At 45.1% G+C, this 20,205-nt stretch overlaps 2 long non-coding RNA genes across 2 annotated transcripts; both read right to left on the bottom strand.

Annotated features, from left to right (window-relative positions):
• Window positions 1-4,806: 4,806 nt before the first annotated feature.
• LOC139747909 (uncharacterized) lies at window positions 4,807-10,544 on the bottom strand. The gene is made up of 3 exons (XR_011712463.1): window positions 10,313-10,544; window positions 9,722-9,905; window positions 4,807-8,341 (listed from the first exon to the last, which is right to left on the bottom strand). It is a non-coding gene; the product is annotated as an uncharacterized lncRNA (long non-coding RNA).
• Window positions 10,545-12,020: 1,476 nt separating this feature from the next.
• On the bottom strand, window positions 12,021-16,141 carry LOC139747908 (uncharacterized). The gene is made up of 3 exons (XR_011712462.1): window positions 15,983-16,141; window positions 12,833-13,087; window positions 12,021-12,661 (listed from the first exon to the last, which is right to left on the bottom strand). It is a non-coding gene; the product is annotated as an uncharacterized lncRNA (long non-coding RNA).
• Window positions 16,142-20,205: the final 4,064 nt, after the last annotated feature.

A 20,205-nucleotide genomic window follows, 5' to 3' on the forward strand; every position in this document is an offset into this window, starting at 1 on the left:
TGAGTTAAACCGCCAATTTACCAAAACCATGTTAACTGTAATAATGTGAATGGTGGGTTACACATTCCGGGATGAATAATCATAAGCTGTCATGTGAGTGAATAATAATATACTTCGAAGTGTCAGTCTACAGAGTTCATAGGTTTTCTACATTTTCTAGCTGTGCTAATTATACTAAGTACACCTAACTCTAGTTCACCACTCACTCTACATTGGTTACAACCATTAATCTCCAAATGTTACTCATACCTGGCTAGAAATAAGACCTTTGTTTATGCAAACATCATTCAACGCAGCTAGCGAACCGGCGACCTGACACCTGTGGCCACATATCCTCACCTTTCCACCACCACAAGACTTGTGTCAGCAAATTGGGTTTTACCCCGAGTATCTCAGTGACCAGTACCTTACCTCTTCTCTAGTCTCCTGAATTCTCCTCCACCACTACACTTCCCGGAACCCTCAACGCGATATTGTCACTCACCACAACAACCCAGGAAATGAACGTATGAACCAGAAACATAGTAATCTTCGGTTTCTGAATGACCGAGCTCCTCCGCCATCTCGAAGCAGAAGCGGGGCTTTATTGTATGGCAAGGCGTTGTCTCAATCCAATGAAATGACTTGCATGGGCTTTTATCGTTTTGTAACATTCATTTTTGACTATACACTTACTAATATTCCATGTACTCGTGCTACATGCGTGTGTTACTAAAAGTTTATGTAGGAAAATTCCTTTTGCTCTATAATAAAGTATATATTTTGAATATCAGTCCGTCCAAGTCAGAGTCAATGTAACAATTCGGATTCAGACGTCGTCCACGTTTATAATATATTCCGACTCTTCTGACGTCAGTCAATTTCTAAACAATGTTTTACTTGTTTTTTTTTTTACGGTAAACCACGACTGAGAAAAAATGTGATCTTAAGAATAAATTTTGTTCTCGACGATGGAAATATATCTTTATCGCGATTATAGATAGTACATCTCCGAGGACGGCCATAGCCAGGACTACCAACCTATATCACCATTTACCACACTCGCCATAGAAAATGGAATTTCGCCGATGGTTTCCAATGACCCCATATGTATTTATAGTACTTCCCTAACGTGTAATAATAAATGGACACAGCATCAACAGAAGTGTGTCAACAGACAAGACTAAAACATGAGCAATATGCTCGTCCTGCTTTTAATGTGGTATTTCCCAAAACAACCTTTGTCGACGGGAATTTCCAAGACACGTATGCGAACTGTTGTGGTCGTTTAATTTTTCATACGATGTCCGAGGCAGCAGGGGCACCTGAATGCCCTAATCAAGGCATCTTGTTAACGAGTATATATATATATATATTAAAGTGTGTGGAAGAAGAAAGTTTAGAGTAAATGTGAATAAGAGCAAGGTTATTAGGTACAGTAGGGTTGAGGGTCAAGTCAATTGGGAGGTGAGTTTGAATGGAGAAAAACTGGAGGAAGTGAAGTGTTTTAGATATCTGGGAGTGGATCTAGCAGCGGATGGAACCATGGAAGCGGAAGTGGATCATAGGGTGGGGGAGGGGGCGAAAATTCTGGGGGCCTTGAAGAATGTGTGGAAGTCGAGAACATTATCTCGGAAAGCAAAAATGGGTATGTTTGAAGGAATAGTGGTTCCAACAATGTTGTATGGTTGCGAGGCGTGGGCTATGGATAGAGTTGTGCGCAGGAGGATGGATGTGCTGGAAATGAGATGTTTGAGGACAATGTGTGGTGTGAGGTGGTTTGATCGAGTGAGTAACGTAAGGGTAAGAGAGATGTGTGGAAATAAAAAGAGCGTGGTTGAGAGAGCAGAAGAGGGTGTTTTGAAGTGGTTTGGGCATATATATATATATATATATATATATATATATATATATATATATATATATATATATATATACACGTACACACAACAAAAAACTATCGCGCAGAGGGGGTCTGAAGACGTCTGTAATGATCACTGACCTACCTCTTCTACCATGCCGGTAGGGTTGGTATACGTGCCTGGAAGCCGCAGTTTTCCAGAGTCCTATGCTAGACCCATGTAAGTTACGTGCCACAAGAGCGGCATTATATAATCAACAATAAAATTACATCATACAAGGCAGTACGAACCCCTACTTTTGAATTGGTGTGTGCAATATAGCTGTGAGACACACACAGCTATATCCGGCAACCCCCGCATGTGGTAGCTGCAGCATACCTCAATGTAAATGCGAGGTAAACACAATGTATAGGTGTAATTTGGGAAGAATATGTTTTACTATTGATATTGTATTATTTTATAGCACTTCTGTGTTCGTGGCAGTCCATAAAGGTTATCTTACACCGCCATTTCGTGTCCATGCAGGAAATGTAAGGAGACATGCGATATACTTTTGAAACAATGAAACAGCTCGGGTATAGTTCACTGCGAGCCAATGTCGAAAGGTTGTTTTTGTGGTATATCTAATTTTACCATGGAGACCTCACAAGCGACACATGAAGCTATTCTACAGCTTCATAATGAGGGCTAGAGTGACTCTGAAATTAGGAGACGTCATGGTATTCACCGGTCAACCGTAGCGCGATGGATTCGCCGACAGGCAGAGTTGGGCAACACAGACAACAGGCATCGGCGTGGGCGCCCACGTTGCACAAACCCGGAAGATGATCAGGTAATGATGTTGCATATATAGGTATACTGGACCACTTGATGTTATGTAAACAGCCACATCACATGTTATATTTGCAATATGTCATCCTTTCCCTAGGCCATAGCAGCTGTCATTGCTGCTGCCCCCTTCCCGCCCGCTAGCAACATTCGGGATAATCTTGGTCTGCAGTGCACCCCTCAAACTGTCCGAAACAGACATCACTCTGAGGGGCTACGTGGTCACATACCAGCAACAAAACCTGTGTTAAGTGAGGCAAACATGGAGAGCAGGGTGGAATATGCGTTGGAGTATGCGGACAAGCCACATCAGTTTTGGGAGAACGTCATCTTTTGTGATGAAAAAACCTTCTGCAGCGATATCCAGTAGACAAGCTGCCGCTCCCTGACCAGCCGACTCTTGCCTACCTCAACGCGATCCGGTAGACGAGCTGCCACTCCCTGGCCAGCCGACCCTAGCCTACCTCACCGCGATCTAGTAGAGAAGCAGCCGCTCTCTGGCCAGCTGACCTTAGCCTACCTCACCGAGATCCAATAGACAAGCTGCCGCTCCCTGACCAGCCGACTCTTGCCTACCTCAACGCGATCCAGTAGACGAGCTGCCACTCCCTGGCCAGCTGACCTTAGCCTACCTCACCGAGATCCAGTAGACAAGCTGCCGCTCCCTGGCCAGCCGATCCTAGCCTACCTTACCGCGATCTAGTAGACAAGCTGCCGCTCCCTGGCTAGCCGACCTTACCATACCTCACCGAGATCCAGTAGACAAGCTGCCGCTCCCTGGCCAGCCGACCCTTGCCTACCTCAACTCGATCCAGTAGACGAGCTGCCACTCCCTGCCCAACCGACAAGCTGCCGCTCCCTGGCCAGCCGACCCTAGCCTACCTCACCGCGATCCAGTAGACAAGCTGCCGCTCCCTGGCCAGGCGACCCTTACCTACCTCACTGCTATCTATTAGACAAGCTGCCGCTCCCTGGCCAGCCGACCCTAGCCTACCTCAATATATTCCAATAGATGAGCTGCCACTCACTGGCCAGCCGACCCTAGCCTACCTCAATATAATCCAGTAGACGAGCTGCCACTCCCTGGCAGCCGACCCTAGCCTACGTCAACGCAATCCAGTAGACAAGCTGCTGCTACCTGGCCAGCCGATCCTAGCCTACCTCACCGCGATCCAGTAGACGAGCTTCCACTCCCCGGCCAGCCGACACTAGCCTACCTCACCATGACTCAGTAAAGTAGCCACAACTCTCATCGCCCATTTCTGGGCCACCTCACCGTGGTCCAGTATACTAGCCACCGCTTCACGGCTGACCGAAGCTACCTTACGTCACCATGATCCAGTACAGAAGCCACCACTCACCCACTTATTCTAGCCTACCTCACTGTGACCTAGTGCAGTAGCTCCCTGCAAAGCCGACCACAGCCTATGAAAATCTTACCTAACATCCCCAGAAGTACATGATCATAATGGAAATGTACCATTATTTTTGTGGTCTGCTGGTGTGATAACGCATGAAGTGGCCACGTATAAGGGATATTTGGAAGTGGGGCGAACACTTACAGCAGATTTCTAATTTCTTTCCCTGGAAACGTGAAGCTTAAAGAAGGACCCGGTGGTCTGTTACTGTTTGTATGTTGGACATCCATAAGAAAAAAAAAAATTCAAATGAGTTAAACCGCCAATTTACCAAAACCATATTAACAGTAATAATGTGATTGGCGGGTTACACATTCCGGGATGAATAATCATAAGCTGTCATCTGAGTGAATAGTAATATACTACGAAGTGTCTGTCTACAGAGTTCATAGGTTTTCTACATTTTCTAGCTGTGCTAATTATACTAAGTACACCTAACTCTAGTTCACCACTCACTCTACATTGGTTACAACCATTAATCTCCAAATGTTACTCATACCTGGCTAGAAATAAGACCTTTGTTTATGCAAACATCATTCAACTCCGAGCCGGGAGCACGAAGCCAGCTGGCAGCTACCGAGCCGGCGACCTGACACCTGTGGCCACATATCCTCATCTTTCCACCACCACAAGACTTGTGTCAGCAAATTGGGTTTTACCCCGAGTATCTCAGTGACCAGTACCTTACCTCTTCTCTAGTCTCCTGAAGTCTCCTCCACCACTACACTTCCCGGAACCCTCAACGCGATATTGTCACTCACCACAACAACCCAGGAAATGAACGTATGAACCAGAAACATAGTAATCTTCGGTTTTGTAAATGACCGCGCTCCTCCGCCATCTCGAAGCAGAAGCGGGGCTTTACTGTATGGCAAGGCGTTGTCTCAATCCAATGAAATGACTTGCATGGCCTTTTATCGTTTTGTAACATTCATTTATGACTATACACTTACTAATATTCCATGTACTCGTGCTACATGCGTGTGTTACTAAAACTTTATGTAGGAAAATTTCTTTTGCTCTATAATAAAGTATATATTTTGGATGTCAGTCCGACCAAGTCAGAGTCAATGTAAAAATTCGGATTCAGACGTCGTCCACGTTTATGATATATTCCGACTCTTCTGACGTCAGTCAATTTCTAAACAATGTTTTACTTGTTTGTTTTTTTACGGTAAACCACGACTGAGACAAAATGTGATCTTAAGAATAAATTTTGTCCTCGACGATGGAAATATATTTTTATCGCGATCATAGATAGTACACCTCCGAGGACGGCCATAGCCAGGACTACCAACCTATATCACCATTTACCACACTCACCATAGAATATGGAATTTCACTGATGGTTTCCAATGACCCCATATGTATTTATAGTACTTCCCTAACGTGTAATAGTAAGTGGACACAGAATCAACAGGATTGTGTCAACAGACCAGACTAAAACATGAGCAATATGCTCGTCCTGCTTTTAATGTGGTATTTCCCAAAACAACCTTTGTCGACGGGAATTTCCAAGACACGTATGCGAACTGTTGTGGTCTATTTATTTTTCATACGATGTTCGAGGCAGCAGGGGCACCTGAATGCCCTAATCAAGGCATCTTGTTAACGAGTATATATATATATATATATATATGTACGTACGTCTTGACGTACGACAGTGCGCTACGACGGCTTGTGTGAGAAACGTAAGGTATTCCTTCCCTGTTAAACAAGAACGACTGTACCATCAGAGCCGCTTTTTCCAATGATGTCTCACCAGCTGACATACGTCAGCATCTCACAGCCTGGCGCGTGTTGGTCCGTTTCCTGCTGACACAGGACGTCAGCGCACTCCAAGACTGACAATGAAGCCCGACACATGCCGGCGATTCACTCCCTGATAGTAGGGTGTCAGTCACCACCACCCCCTGCAGTGGCTCTCTCCTTGGGGGACTACGGCAACTCGCTCCCTAACACATAACCTACCGACTAATACCTTAAGCTCATATCACTCCCTAAAAGCTTAATATGATCGCCAGTCATGTACCAAAAATATATAATTCCCAAAGTGAAGCTTATTTTGATGACCTGTGGAGCTCGATAGAACTACCAAATATCGTTTGGCATTGTTCAGCATAAACTCAGTAAGGCTTTACTTTGATTACCTGTGTTGCCCTCAACAGCAAAATGAAATTGTCTGGCGAAGCCAGAGTAAAGTCACCAACGTGCAGCTTTTCTTTGATGACCCATGTAGCACGCACAAGTGTTAGCCAGAGGAAATTTCCTCAAGTAAAACTTTAATTCGACGACTCACATATGTGTCTCACAAAATCTATATAAAACCGTCTACCGTTAGCCAAAATAAAAGACTGAATGTAAAGCTTTACTTTGACGACCCATAAACCATGCAAGTGGAGAATAGTCGTCTGGCATTAGGTATAACAAATGTCCTAAAGTGACGCTTTAGCGTGGCGTCGTTGGTTCATTCCTCGACAATCTACTTCGACTAATTCGTTTATACATACATTGCGGCTTCCTGCCTTACACACTACAAATGTGAAAAGAAAGCGTTACTCACTCTCGACAGGCGTCGGTGGCTCAGTTTGTGATACATGTCGGTAGCTTTCTTTAACACACGTTACTTCGACGAACTCAAAAACTTGGCCTACTCTCCAACAGTCATCGATGAGCTTCGTCTCTAACACATGTGTGTCGGTAGCTCACTTCATGGCAAACCATATTCGATCCTCTCTCTCTGACACGCAACGGTATGGCTTCTTACCTGACACACTAAAAACACTGCTCACTCCCTGATAGACGTCGGTGGCATCGTCTCTGATACACATCGGTAGCTCACTCCCAGATACACTACATGGCCTAACTCCGTTACGATTACTTCCTGCCTGACACACACGCCTTAGAGGCAAAAACACGTCGGTGGTTTTCTCTTACATACGTGGGTAGTTCACACCATGAAACAATACATGACTAACTCCCTGATGCAGAGGGCTGGCTTCCTACCTCACACTACTACAGTGGCGACAAAACAAAACCGCTGCTCACTTCCTAACAAACTCCCGTGGCAAAGAATGGCTGCTCACACTGACAGATTCTCTGGCTCTTTCTCTAGCACATGTTGGCACCTCACTCTAGGACACACTGTTCCCACTAACTCCCTGGTACACAAGGGCGGCTTCCTATCTGACGGTGGAGGAACGCTACTCACTCCCTGATGGAAGTGTGGTTTCGATTTGACCACACGTCGTGGGCTCATGCCCGATGTACGATAGTTTACCACGGCGGTCTGTTGTTCTCTGGCACACGACGAGAGGTTCTCTTCCCCCCCCCCCCCTCAACAGTGACAAACAACAACACCCGACTCGTCCTCTAAAATCAAAGCCGTTCGATTTCAAACGACGATCTCACCAACTGACATGCGTCTGCACCTCATATCCTGGCGCATTGGCACGTCCCATCCTGATACACGGCAGCGGATCACTCCAAGACAGACGAAGACGCATGACACATAACGAGCGAGTCATTCGCTAACACGCAACAGTCTTACTGCATCGCGCCGGGTTTGATGTCTCTCTCTCTCCCTCCCTCCCTAGGGTGCTACGGCAACTCACTCTCCGACACAAGATCATGGTCTCCCGGCTAACAATACCATGAGAGTATAGCGCTCCCTGAGGAACCAAATGCTCCCAATCGTGACACAAGTCACAGGGAGGGTCCCAGTCTGCCACATACCGTCATGTCAATCATTTATGTCGGTGGTTGACGCCTCGACTCGACGAAGGTTTACCCCCCTATGAAACTTACACGTGAAGGAGGTACCACCCTCCTTGACTCGACGAAGGTTTACCCCCTATCAAACGTACACGTGAAGGAGGTACCACCCTACTTGGCTCGACGAAGGTTTACCCCTAATCAAACTCACACGTGAAGGAGGTACCACTCTCCTTGACTCGACGAAGGTTTACCCCTAATCAAACTCACACGTGAAGGAGGTACCACTCTCCTCGACTCGATGAAGATTTACCCCCTATCAAACTCGCACGTGGAGGTACCACCCTCCTTGACTCGACGAAGGTTTACCCCACTATCAAACTTACACGTGGAGGAGGTACCACCCTCCTTGAGGGAAGACACTTGATTGCTCTCATGACGGCTTCCTCCCTCTCTCTTGCGACGTCAGCAGGCGACTGAGGGTGGTCCTCGACGGTGGTCGGAGTGTCATCATATCCAACCCGTTGTTTGACTGGAATTCTGGAAATGAACGGTGTTTTAATTTTCCTTTCAGCTTGAACACATTAAGGCATATTTTCTATTGATATTAAGTTAAATTAAGAAATATTATATGTAACATCTACCAATGTTTGTGTGTGGGTCATGATAGATCTGAAATCATGGGTACATTATAGTTTAATCTATTATCATCCATCTTTAAATATATGCTTCAAATTGGTGGCAACTGCAAGGACAAAAGACTCTCGCTAGCAATGTTATCCTTACAATTCTTGATCTGTGAAACGTTAGGGTAAAAAAGATGCAATTGTATGTCATCATTTACCAGTAAAAGGAGCTTCAAAAGCTGGTCTCTTATTGTTTGTATACTGCAAATACAAAAGGTAGGTAGTCATTATTCCCATGTTGAGCTCTACTGCTAATTAAGGCAAACAACCATATAACTGTAATAACCTATTTGGAGGGGTCAGACGTTCCAAAAGGCTGTGAGCAATTAAAAGCTGTTGCCTGAACGAATCGTAACATAAACCAAAGTTCCAGACGAATTACTTTACTCTACATCTTTCTTGCAGTAGGAACTACCGAGTTGGCCACACTTCCACCATGTTCACCTATAGTTGACCAGTCATTCACCAGTGGTTACAGCTAATGGTCTCCCATGACTCATTATCCTGGCTATAAATAAAACCTCTTTTTCATGGAGCAATCAACTTTGGTGATGAGCCAGGCAGCGATAACGTCCTCGTTTGCTAGTTCCTTCACAATGTCGTCCTCTGACATATCCATGACATCAGTTCAGTAGATGACTCCCCTGCATGAATTCATGGCAACGGGTATCGAGACCACGTCATGAATATGGAACTTCGTCAACTTAAGTAGCTCCGCTACCTGTTTCATCGACTTATCAAATCACCACTAACCAGTTTCCTAATCGTTTCAACATGTCCAAACCAACCATCAATGACGTTTCTGATTAGGAAGAGACTGAGGGAAGCAAGAGTCGTTGCTCTGGTCGTATGGGCCAACACAAAATCAGCGTTTCTTCTTTTTTATGGAAGCGTCCGTTATCACTACTCCCTACGGGGGCAGTGGATGGCTTACCTATGTCCATCCTAAAGGGGCCTAACCTCAAAATCAGGAATGCCAAACCACCCCAGATAGTGGAAAAAAAATAACTATCCCGAAAAAAGAAAGATCGGGCAATTGTTTTATGCAGAAAAGTTTCAAGGCGGAGCCGGTCGCACAAAGGCCAAGCGGAGTTCTCTTGCGGACAACCGTCAATGAAAGATCGATTTTGCATAGAACAACCTCATAAAAGATATTGATGAACAATAACTTTCAAAAAACTTACAAAACTAAGCAAGGGTAGCGATAACACAAGGAGGAATAGCTACAACCTACCTCTGAAAGACCGGCAACAGCTCCGTACAGGTCAGTAGCTGGTACGAGACTGTGGTCGGAACAGCTACGACTGCACATTGCCCTGCGCAATGTCACTGCGCATGTACTTATGGCTACCACCGCTAGGGAGCAGTGGTGGCTTGCCTGACTGGCGTTTCTCTGTATGTTTATCCTGATCCCAGCCCTGAGCATACGGACAAATAGCAAAATATTGCATTAATCTTTAAAAATCACTTTCTTTATAAACACTGCACTGAGTGAAAAACACCTCTATAAAGACTACAGTTAAAACACGAACGTACAAGGCTACCGGAAGCAGCACTTCACATATAATCAACACTAGTAAACATAAATCAAATTTAGATATATGTAAATAATCCGAAGAAAGTAGTGAAGGGTAACTGAAGATAGAAAGGCTGAAAGTAGAGAGTTGATCATGGCATTCTAAACGAACCCAAAATGGCATCCTAGCTAGGAGCTGTGTAATCCTTCCTACGTATTGATACGCTGAATAAAAGCTCATAGAAGCCCCACTTGTCAAGGAAAAATGCACAGAAACATTGCCATAGTGGTAAGCAAAGTCTGACTTACCGAAAAGACGAGTAGACGCTACGACATCAGGCAACACACACTTTAAATACAGAGCGTAAGAACACGTCCGTCTTGGGAGACGATACAAATAAGACTGCAAATGGCGGCCGAGCTCAGCGATAAACACATACAAATAAGCGCAACTTAAAGACTTTGACATACTGATTTTTTTGATGCTGGCAGTAACGCCATCTGGAGGTCGATTGAGAACTATTAGAAAACGGGAAATATACACCTTAACTACCAAAGAAAACGGGAAACCTAAAGGTAATTGTAAGCTACTCAAATCTGCCATAATTTCTGCAAGGAATAAAGTCCTTTGTTCTACTTATATGTGGTATAAATATTATGTTTTGCTTTAGCAATGGGGAAAACTTAATATAAACTTGACGTTTTATTAAATGACAGAATTTTCTTCATGGCTCAAGAGCATAATTTTCTTTTTTCGTTTTCCTTTCTTGAATTTGTACTGGTAATTCATTGTAATTTAGATTTCCCTAATACTCTTACATTTCACCTCATTCTTAAATATTGTGATAAAAGGAAACAATTGATCGTGTGATATTCATTTAGTGCAAAACAGTATTGATTAGTATATATCAGAACACATTTTGTTCTCACCTTATGATAGACTGTATGTACATGCATATTTTCAATTGCTGAAAACGTATGGAAAACTTCTTGTATGAGAAATAAATACTGTTTATATAATAAGAGATCTAGTAAAGGATTTAGTCATCTTTGTATATTTCCTATAAAATATTCTTTTGTATCTCTGAAAAATGTTCAAGATTCTGTATTTCTTTTATGTTATTACCCTTATTCCACTGAGAATTTGTATGCTTCTCACTGCTGGGAGCACATAGATCTATCATTGTATCTATATTTCTTCTCAGCAAAATTTCTTAAACATTAGCACACAGTATCCCTCTTATAATCACTGTTTCAACATTATTTGCTTCCAATTCTTTCGTATAATATTTGCTTCCAATTTGCTTCCAATATTTCCTTCCAATCCTTTCGTATAACTTTTGTGTTTTTGGTACGGTAAGAGCAATGCTTATCTATAGATATCTGTGGTACATGTATACAACTATACATAGTATCATTATCCTCTGTGGATGAAAGTAGAACTTATCTCTATACCATCAACTTCTACGATGGTCTAGTGACATTCATCCTCATTCATCATCCTAACCATTAAAATGTACCTCAGACATTTCAGTTAGAGAGGGTGTAATATCTATCAAGCTGAAGGTAGGAGAAGGCTGCAAGTGGCTAATGCAAACCACTGAACCAAGTGCTGCTGTAGTACGGTTTAGTATCTGAGCAGCAAGGTGTATACTTAACTGAACACTGCTGATATTATGGAAATAGGTTACAATTATGCCACACGATTTCCCCATTATGATATTCACTTGGATACTCCTATCACTATGAATTTGTCCTTCTCGTAAGCAGAACATGGATACACTCCATCATTCGTCAGCAGTAAAATTGGCCGATACTCAAATCATTGATTTCTTTCTCTTTACTGACGACTCTTCGATCGTATCACACTGGTGCGTTGCTATGTGTTGGTGGAAGGTTCTGCCTTTAATACAGCTTAAAAACAATAGACATAAAATCAAACAAAAGATCAAATATCTTATTGTAATCGTTATCACTCGATCATAAATTCATACAGCTGGAGAGACAAACAAAAATGTTGGTGGCTGCCATTTAATTCACAACTGGGCAAGAACAACCCTCCATAACGTGAATAAATCACATACACATATTTTCCTCTACATATCGTATAAGTACACATTGTCCTCTGCTTATTATTGACACTAATGTATATTAAGCAATAATAAACTTATCAATTTCTAGAGACAAATAAAACCCAACTTTTAGGTACAATTCAATACCCTGTCCAGCCTGCAGAGTTCCCGAAGGGCGTGGACGTGGTTCAGTAGTTGATGGCTACACTTCTCGTCTCCTGGTGGCAAGTGTGCGCCATTTCTGCCCAAATATGTTCAATGACAATCAGGTCCACTCATTTGCTCGCCTAGTCCAGGAGCTGTAGGGTGTCTTGTTCCTAGGGACCAGCGTTCAACAACACGAGCAGTGTGGACGGGGAACCTGTCGCTAATAGAAATGACATGCCTGGCAGGGAGAGGTAAACCCCTCGCCCGAAGAGACGGCAAGAAACGTTCCTCCAGCAGTTACTGCGACAGTAGTTGCAGTAAAGCGACCTCCAAATGCTGAAAACGTCACCAAGGCCATGTAATATCACTTTCCTCTAGATGCAGTAGGTAAAGTGACATGTACGGGCCTCCTCGCTCATGTTGGCTCGGTCATTTGTGCCTGTGAAACATTGTATAATTTTAACGTTTATTGTACTGGTTCGGCAGGATTTATATCATTTGTGTTGTATAAACAGTATATCATTAACATTTGGGTATCCGCATGAATTTTCTATCACCATAAATACGACGTTCAAAATTTTTGAACAGCAACAAATCATTAACTTCCTGCCTGGTACAGTTCCTCCTCCAGTAGTGAACCTTGCCATGAGAGTTGGAGACACACACATCACCTCCGTGAACACTGCTTCAGACAAGAATCTGAGTTTCGCTCGGGATGTGTGCTGTTCCCTCAGGAGTTCATTCCTCGCTGGAGTTCTGTGGTGTGTTCCTTTGTCGTGCAATATTCGCCTGTCGCTCAACGGGGAGACGTCTTATGCCCATCACGTTCGCTGGAGGGAGGTCACCTTTGCAGCTCCTGTTCTCTCTGCCAAACAATAAAACACAACCATGTTCACAGGGAATGGATACAATCGGTTGCCTAAATTGAACATTTCAATTTCAATTATCAAGTTTAGATAGTTATAAGCCTAATTTCACAACTTTTACATAATCTACATAATATCTTTAGTATGAAATTGTGGTTACAGTAATGATGATAAAATTTCCAGATATATTGCCTACTTCATTGTTATCAAGGTTTAGCCATACTCAAATATAGTCACCCGAAGTATTTGGCTGCTAATAAACTCTGATGCAGGGACCTCATTCTCTATGCAGCCTTCATTATTGCTGCCATTTCCCCCACTCCTTTTCACAGACACTCATAACTTCCATTAAGTTGTTAAGGTTACTGCTCTCCACCACCCGTATGGACAAAACATTATCAAGGAGACTGATCATGCGCCCTCTGAGCACCAACCTCTAGTCACTCTGGTTCACCTTAGCCTACCTCATCGCGCGATCCAGTAGACAAGCTGCCGCTCTTTGGCCAGCCTACCCTTGCCTACCTCAACGCGATCCAGTAGACGAGCTGCCACTCACTGGCCAGCCGACCCTAGCCTACCTCAATATAATCCAGTAGACGAGCTGCCACTCCCTGGCCAGCCGACCTGAGCCTTCCTCACCGCGATCCAGTAGACAAGTTGCCGCTCCCTGGCCAGCCGACCCTTGCCTACCTCACCACGATCCAGTAGACGAGCTGCCACTCCCTGGCCAGCCGACAAGCTGCCGCTCCCTGGCCAGCCGACGCTAGCCTACCTCACCGCGATCCAGTAGACAAGCTGCCGCTCCCTGGCCAGCCGACCCTTGCCTACCTCAACGCGATCTAGGAGACAAGCTGCCGCTCCCTGGCCATCCGACCCTAGCCTACCTCAACGCGATCCAGTGGACGAGATGCCACTCCCTGGCCAGCCGACCCTAGCCTACCTCAACGCAATCCAGTAGACAAGCTACGGCTCCCTAGCCAGCAGACATTTGCCTACCTCAAATCGATCCAGTAGACGAGCTGCCACACCCTAGCCAGCCGACCCTAGCCTACCTCAACACCATCCAATAGACGAGCTGCCACTCCCTGTCCAGACGAACCTAGACTACCTCACCGTGATCCAGTATAGAAGCTGCCACTCCCTGGCCAGGCGACCCTTGCCTAACTCATCGCGATCCAGCAGACGAGCTGCCAATCCATGGCCAGCCGACTCTTGCCTACCTCAGCGCGATCCAGTAGACGAGCTACCACTCCCTGGCCAGCCGACCCTAGCCTACCTCACCGCGATCCAGTAGACCAAGTGCCACACCATGGCCAGCAGACCCTTGCCTACCTCACCGCGATACAGTAGACGAGCTGCCACTCCCTGTCCAGCAGACTTTAGCTTACCTCACCGCGACCCAGTTGACAAGCTGCCGCTCCCTGGCCAGCCGACCCTTGCCTACCTCATCGCGATCCAGTAGACAAGCTGCCGCACTCTGGCCAGCCAACCCTAGCCTACCTCACCACGATCCAGTAAACAAGCTGCCGCTCCCTGGCCAGCCGACACTTGCCTAAATCAACGCGATCTAGTAAACAAGCTGCCCCTCTCTGGCCAGCCGACCGTAGCCTACCTCAACGCAATCCAGTCGACAAGCTGCCGCTCCCTGGCCAGCCGACCCTTGCCTAAATCAACGCGATCTAGTAAACAAGCTGCCCCTCTCTGGCCAGCCGACCGTAGCCTACCTCACCGCGATTCAGTAGAGAAGCTGCTGCTCCCTGGCCAGCCGACACTATCCTACCTCAAGGCAATCCAGTCGACAAGCTACCGCTCCCTGTACAGCCGACCCTAGCCTACCTCAACGCGATCCAGTAGACGAGCTGCCACTCCCTGGCCAGCCGACCCTAGCCTACTTCAATGCGGTCCAGTAGATAAGCTGCCACTGCCCGGCCAGCCGACCCTTGCCTACCTCACCGCGATCCAGTAGACGAGTTGCCACTCCCCGGCCAGCCGACACTAGCCTACCTCACCATAACTTAGTAAAGTAGCCACAACTCTTATCGCCCATTTCTGGGCCACCTCACCGTCATCCAGTATACTAGCCATCGCTTCACGGCTGACCGAAGCTACCCTACGTCACCATGATCCATTACAGAAGCCACCACTCATCCACTTATTCTAGCCTACCTCACTGTGACTCAGTGCAGTAGCTTCCCGCAAAGCCGACCACAGCCTATAAAAATCTTACCTAACATCCCCAGAAGTATATGATCATAATGGAAATATACCATTATTTTTGTGGTCTGCTGCTGTGATAACGCATGAAGTGGCCACGTATAAGGGATATTTGGCAGTGGAGCGAACTCTAACAACAGATTTCTAATTTCTTTCCCTGGAAACATGAAGCTTCAAAAGGACCCGGTGGTCTGTTACTGTTTGTATGTTGGAAATCTAAAAGTTAAAAAAAGTTTTTCAAATGAGCTAAACCGCCAATTTACCAAAACCATGTTAACTGTAATAATGTGAATGGCGGGTTACACATTCCAGGATGAATAATCATAAGCTGTCATCTGAGTGAACAGTAATATACTTCGAAGTGTCTGTCTACAGAGTTCATAGGTTTTCTACATTTTCTAGCTGTGCTAATTATACTAAGTACACCTAACTCTGGTTCACCACTCACTCTACATTGGTTACAACCATTAATCTCCAAATGTTACTCATACCTGGCTAGAAATAAGACCTTTGTTTATGCAAACATCATTCCACTCCGAGCCGGGAGCACGAAGCCAGCTGGTAGCTACCGAGCCGGCGACCTGACACCTGTGGCCACATATCCTCACCTTTCCACCACCACAAGACTTGTGTCAGCAAATTGGGTTTCACCCCGAGTATCTCAATGACCAGTACCTTACCTCTTCTCTAGTCTCCTGAAGTCTCCTCCACCACCACACTTCCCGGAACCCTCAACGCGATATTGTCACTCACCACAACAACCCAGGAAATGAACGTATGAACCAGAAACATAGTAATCTTCGGTTTCGGAATGACCGCGCTCGCGTGGCATCTCGAAGCAGAAGCGGGGCTTTGTTGTATAGCAAGGCGTTGTCTCAATCCAATGAAATAACTTGCATGGCCTTTTATCGTTTTGTAACATTCATTTATGACTATACACTTACTAATATTCCATGTACTCGTGCTACATGCGTGTGTTACTAAAACTTTATGTAGGAAAATTTCTTTTGCTCTATGATAAAGTATATATTTTGGATGTCAGTCCGACCAAGTCAGAGTCAATGTAAAAATTCGGATTCAGACGTCGTCCACGTTTATGATATATTCCGACTCTTCTGACGTCAGTCAATTTCTAAACAATGTTTTACTTGTTTGTTTTTTTACGGTAAACCACGACTGAGACAAAATGTGATCTTAAGAATAAATTTTGTCCTCGACGATGGAAATATATTTTTATCGCGATTATAGATAGTACATCTCCGAGGACGGCCATAGCCAGGACTACCAACCTATATCGCCATTTACCACACTCACCATAGAAAATGGAATTTCGCCGATGGTTTCCAATGACCCCATATGTATTTATAGTACTTCCCTAACGTGTGATAATAAATGAACACAGCATCAACAGAAGTGTGTCAACAGGCCAGACTAAAACATGAGCAATATGCTCGTCCTGCTTTTAATATGGTATTTCCCAAAACAACCTTTGTCGACTGGAATTTCCAAGACACGTATGCGAACTGTTGTGGTCGATTTATTTTTCATACGATGTTCGAGGCAGCAGGGGCACCTGAATGCCCTAATCAAGGCATCTTGTTAACGAGTATATATATATATATATATATATATATATATATATATATATATATATATATATATATATATATGTACGTACGTCTTGACGTACGACAGTGCACTACGACGGCTTGTTGTGTGAGAAACGTAAGGTATTCCTTCCCTGTTAAACAAGAACGACTGTACCATCAGAGCCGCTTTTTCCAATGATGTCTCACCAGCTGACATACGTCAGCATCTCACAGCCTGGCGCGTGTTGGTCCGTGTCTTGCTGACACAGGACGTCAGCGCACTCCAAGACTGACAATGAAGCCCGACACATGCCGGCGATTCACTCCCTGATAGTAGGGTGTCAGCCACCACCACCCCCTGCAGTGGCTCTCTCCTTGGGGGACTACGGCAACTCGCTCCCTAACACATAACCTACCGACTAATACCTTAAGCTCATATCACTCCCTAAAAGCTTAATATGATCGCCAGTCATGTACCAAAAATATATAATTCCCAAAGTGAAGCTTATTTTGATGACCTGTGGAGCTCGATAGAACTACCAAATATCGTTTGGCATTGTTCAGCATAAACTCAGTAAGGCTTTACTTTGATTACCTGTGTTGCCCTCAACAGCAAAATGAAATTGTCTGGCGAAGCCAGAGTAAAGTCACCAACGTGCAGCTTTTCTTTGATGACCCATGTAGCACGCACAAGTGTTAGCCAGAGGAAATTTCCTCAAGTAAAACTTTAATTCGACGACTCACATATGTGTCTCACAAAATCTATATAAAACCGTCTACCGTTAGCCAAATTAAAAGACTGAATGTAAAGCTTTACTTTGACGACCCATAAACCATGCAAGTGGAGAATAGTCGTCTGGCATTAGGTATAACAAATGTCCTAAAGTGACGCTTTAGCGTGGCGTCGTTGGTTCAATCCTCGACAATCTACTTCGACTAATTCGTTTATACATACATTGCGGCTTCCTGCCTTACACACTACAAATGTGAAAAGAAAGCGTTACTCACTCTCGACAGGCGTCGGTGGCTCAGTTTGTGATACACGTCGGTAGCTTACTTGAACACACGTTACTTCGACGAACTCAAGAACTTGGCCTACTCTTCAACAGTCATCGATGAGCTTCGTCTCTAACACATGTGTGTCGGTAGCTCACTTCATGGCAAACCATATTCGATCCTCTCTCTCTGACACGCAACGGTATGGCTTCTTACCTGACACACTAAAAACACTGCTCACTCCCTGATAGACGTCGGTGGCATCGTCTCTGATACACATCGGTAGCTCAATCCCAGATACACTACATGGCCTTACTCCGTTACGATTACTTCCTGCCTGACACACACGCCTTAGAGGCAAAAACACGTCGGTGGTTTTGTCTAACATACGTGGGTAGTTCACACCATGAAACAATACATGACTAACTCCCTGATGCAGAGGGCTGGCTTCCTACCTCACACTACTACAGTGGCGATAAAACAAAACCGCTGCTCACTTCCTAACAAACTCCCGTGGCAAAGAATGGCTGCTCACACTGACAGATTCTCTGGCTCTTTCTCTAGCACATGTTGGCACCTCACTCTAGGACACACTGTTCCCACTAACTCCCTGGTACACAAGGGCGGCTTCCTATCTGACGGTGGAGGAACGCTACTCACTCCCTGACGGAAGTCAGTGGTTTCGATTTGACCACACGTCGTGGGCTCATGCCCCGATGTACGATAGTTTACCACGGCGGCTGTTGTTCTCTGGCCCACGACGAGAGGTTCTCTTCCCCCCCCCCCCCCTCAACAGTGACAAACAACAACACCCGACTCGTCCTCTAAAATCAAAGCCGTTCGATTTCAAACGACGATCTCACCAACTGACATGCGTCTGCACCTCATATCCTGGCGCATTGGCACGTCCCATCCTGATACACGGCAGCGGATCACTCCAAGACAGACGAAGACGCATGACACATAACGAGCGAGTCATTCGCTAACACGCAACAGTCTTACTGCATCGCGCCGGGTTTGATGTCTCTCTCTCTCCCTCCCTCCCTAGGGTGCTACGGCAACTCACTCTCCGACACAAGATCATGGTCTCCCGGCTAACAATACCATGAGAGTATAGCGCTCCCTGAGGAACCAAATGCTCCCAATCGTGACACAAGTCACAGGGAGGGTCCCAGTCTGCCACATACCGTCATGTCAATCATTTATGTCGGTGGTTGACGCCTCGACTCGACGAAGGTTTACCCCCCTATGAAACTTACACGTGAAGGAGGTACCACCCTCCTTGACTCGACGAAGGTTTACCCCCTATCAAACGTACACGTGAAGGAGGTACCACCCTCCTTGACTCGACGAAGGTTTACCCCTAATCAAACTCACACGTGAAGGAGGTACCACTCTCCTTGACTCGACGAAGGTTTACCCCTAATCAAACTCACACGTGAAGGAGGTACCACTCTCCTCGACTCGATGAAGATTTACCCCCTATCAAACTCGCACGTGGAGGTACCACCCTCCTTGACTCGACGAAGGTTTACCCCACAATCAAACTTACACGTGGAGGAGGTACCACCCTCCTTGAGGCAAGACACTTGATTGCTCTCATGACGGCTTCCTCCCTCTCTCTTGCGACGTCAGCAGGCGACTGAGGGTGGTCCTCGACGGTGGTCGGAGTGTCATCATATCCAACCAGTTGTTTGACTGGAATTCTGGAAATGAACGGTGTTTTAATTTTCCTTTCAGCTTGAACACATTAAGGCATATTTTCTATTGATATTAAGTTAAATTAAGAAATATTATATGTAACATCTACCAATGTTTGTGTGTGGGTCATGATAGATCTGAAATCATGGGTACATTATAGTTTAATCTATTATCATCCATCTTTAAATATATGCTTCAAATTGGTGGCAACTGCAAGGACAAAAGACTCTCGCTAGCAATGTTATCCTTACAATTCTTGATCTGTGAAACGTTAGGGTAAAAAAGATGCAATTGTATGTCATCATTTACCAGTAAAAGGAGCTTCAAAAGCTGGTCTCTTATTGTTTGTATACTGCAAATACAAAAGGTAGGTAGTCATTATTCCCATGTTGAGCTCTACTGCTAATTAAGGCAAACAACCATATAACTGTAATAACCTATTTGGAGGGGTCAGACGTTCCAAAAGGCTGTGAGCAATTAAAAGCTGTTGCCTGAACGAATCGTAACATAAACCAAAGTTCCAGACGAATTACTTTACTCTACATCTTTCTTGCAGTAGGAACTACCGAGTTGGCCACACTTCCACCATGTTCACCTATAGTTGACCAGTCATTCAC

Source organism: Panulirus ornatus, chromosome 71 (genome assembly GCF_036320965.1).
Source record: "Panulirus ornatus isolate Po-2019 chromosome 71, ASM3632096v1, whole genome shotgun sequence".
Lineage (NCBI taxonomy): Eukaryota > Metazoa > Arthropoda > Malacostraca > Decapoda > Palinuridae > Panulirus > Panulirus ornatus.